We start from the raw sequence: 1,922 nt of genomic DNA, 5'->3' as shown, positions 1-1,922 counted from the left end.
TCACTGGTTCAGTTGTTTTTATCTGTGTCGTATTTTGTCTTATACAGAGCGTGTTGCTTGTGTGTGTTGAGCATGCTGGGGAACTGGGAATGGGTTATTAAATTAAGCTGGTGAAACAAGGAGCATGCAGCAGGCACAAGTACAAACGTATGCTTCTGCTCTTCATGCTGTGTTGCAGCTATGGGTGCTGCATAGCCATGGTCACGGAGCGGTTGGTCATTTCTGGGCAACGCTTGATGCTCAGATGTTTGGAGAATGGCTCCAAAATTCTCCAAACAAGGCTGAAGGCTTGTCACGGCATCCTTGCCAAATAAAGGTATAAGCTGCAGCAAGTTTTCGTTGCGACACCTTGCTCCTTCCAGCTCACGCCGCACGGCCACCAAGCACCAACCACCATGGTACTTTTCAGCAAGGTGAGACAAATTGTCAATCACCGGTTCGGGGATGGCTTCAGCAGCTTTGGATGGTGCTATTGACGCTTTCCTGATAGCAGCGGCAGCCGTGGCATGCAGGTAGCTTATCAGATTCGCTAGCACTGCAGATGTAACTTCCAAATCTGAAGAAGAGAAAAGAAAAAGACAACATATAAGGACTGGTGGTTGCAGAGACTGTACTAGTATTCAAAAGCCAGCGTTTGCATACCTAGTCTGCATACCTAGTCAGAAGCCAATTTTTTTCCAACGTTCATGCAAAACGCACTGACCTTCACAATTGATTTTCACTTCGGGAATAGCTGTTGCGATGACGGATAGCATTTGTTGCCATGCTTGCGAAATATCAGCACCCTTGCATGCCTTCAGCTGGCACACTTCCTGGCGTAGCAGATTTGCAGTACCTGATGCCTTGTGTAACCGTGTCGTAATAACATGCAGGAATGACTCCGTCGCCTCAGTAACACTCGCCTGTCTCATTGTCAGCAGTTTGCAAATACCATGGATCACTGCACCTTCCATAGGCCTGTACACCATGATGGCACTACCACTCTTACATCGATCTGCACATAGACAAAGTATGGTTTGAGGATGGAGGTTTACATCATCTACGGTGATGATACATACTAGGTATACACGTAAATTTTCAGGACTTCAATAAATATCCTGTCACAGTGAACAGACAATGCATCGTAGGCAGACTAGGATGAAAAGGATGGTCATTGGTGTCGACCATCTAATTTATCGGGTCAGTTCGGGCACTTAGGTATGCTACAGATTATACATTCGTGTCCACAAGGAAGAGACAAAAACATGCAAACGAAAGAATCTCACCTGTAGCCCACAGCTGAACATCCCCACAACTCAGGTGACCAAGTGAATACGTGGCGTCATCTACATCTTCCACGGTGGACTCATCACTTTGGCAGTCATCTCTGTCAAGCTCCATCATCCTTTACTTCGAAGGCCAAGGCACAAAGTATTATTACTTAGAAAAACAAAACGAACTGCTGACACTGGATTCGTTGTGTGCAGGATAATTTTATTGAGTTTTCAAATTTGTTGGACCAAACAGCGAACGCGTCCTTTTGCATGACCTGCGCCGCTTTGACCTCATGGGAAGTCCCTCGCCATGCAGCGCGTGAGGTCTCAGCACTCGTGCCCGAGCTGAGGCAATCATCCGACGCGGTTGTGCATCTCGTGTCGCCTCCCGGTATTTTACGACTCCCTGATCCCAGCATCAGAGCATTATGAAGCATTAGATAGGAACAAGACGAGCAATAATGTGAGGTTCGAGCGGCATAACGAGTTTCATAGTGAAAAATGTCGGAAAATCTAAGGTTTTTGGCAACAATCCGCTAAAGCCATGAGGTGCAACGCCGTGTATTGTACCGGCACATGACTTTGTGATTTTGTAGACACGTAACACCTTTAGCACTAATGCTACATTTACCTGACTACATACATGTACTATGTACATGTAATGCTACA

The 1,922-nt window shown here is 46.2% G+C and overlaps 1 long non-coding RNA gene across 1 annotated transcript; it reads right to left on the bottom strand.

The window, feature by feature from the left end:
• On the bottom strand, positions 1-1,186 carry LOC135818948 (uncharacterized). Its single transcript, XR_010553837.1, has 2 exons — positions 704-1,186; positions 1-556 (listed from the first exon to the last, which is right to left on the bottom strand). It is a non-coding gene; the product is annotated as an uncharacterized LOC135818948 (long non-coding RNA).
• Positions 1,187-1,922: the final 736 nt, after the last annotated feature.

Source organism: Sycon ciliatum, chromosome 6, assembly GCF_964019385.1.
Source record: "Sycon ciliatum chromosome 6, ocSycCili1.1, whole genome shotgun sequence".
In the NCBI taxonomy this organism is placed as follows: domain Eukaryota; kingdom Metazoa; phylum Porifera; class Calcarea; order Leucosolenida; family Sycettidae; genus Sycon; species Sycon ciliatum.
The sequence above is the reverse complement of the archived record's forward strand: the minus strand, read 5'-3'. Positions and strand labels throughout refer to the sequence as shown.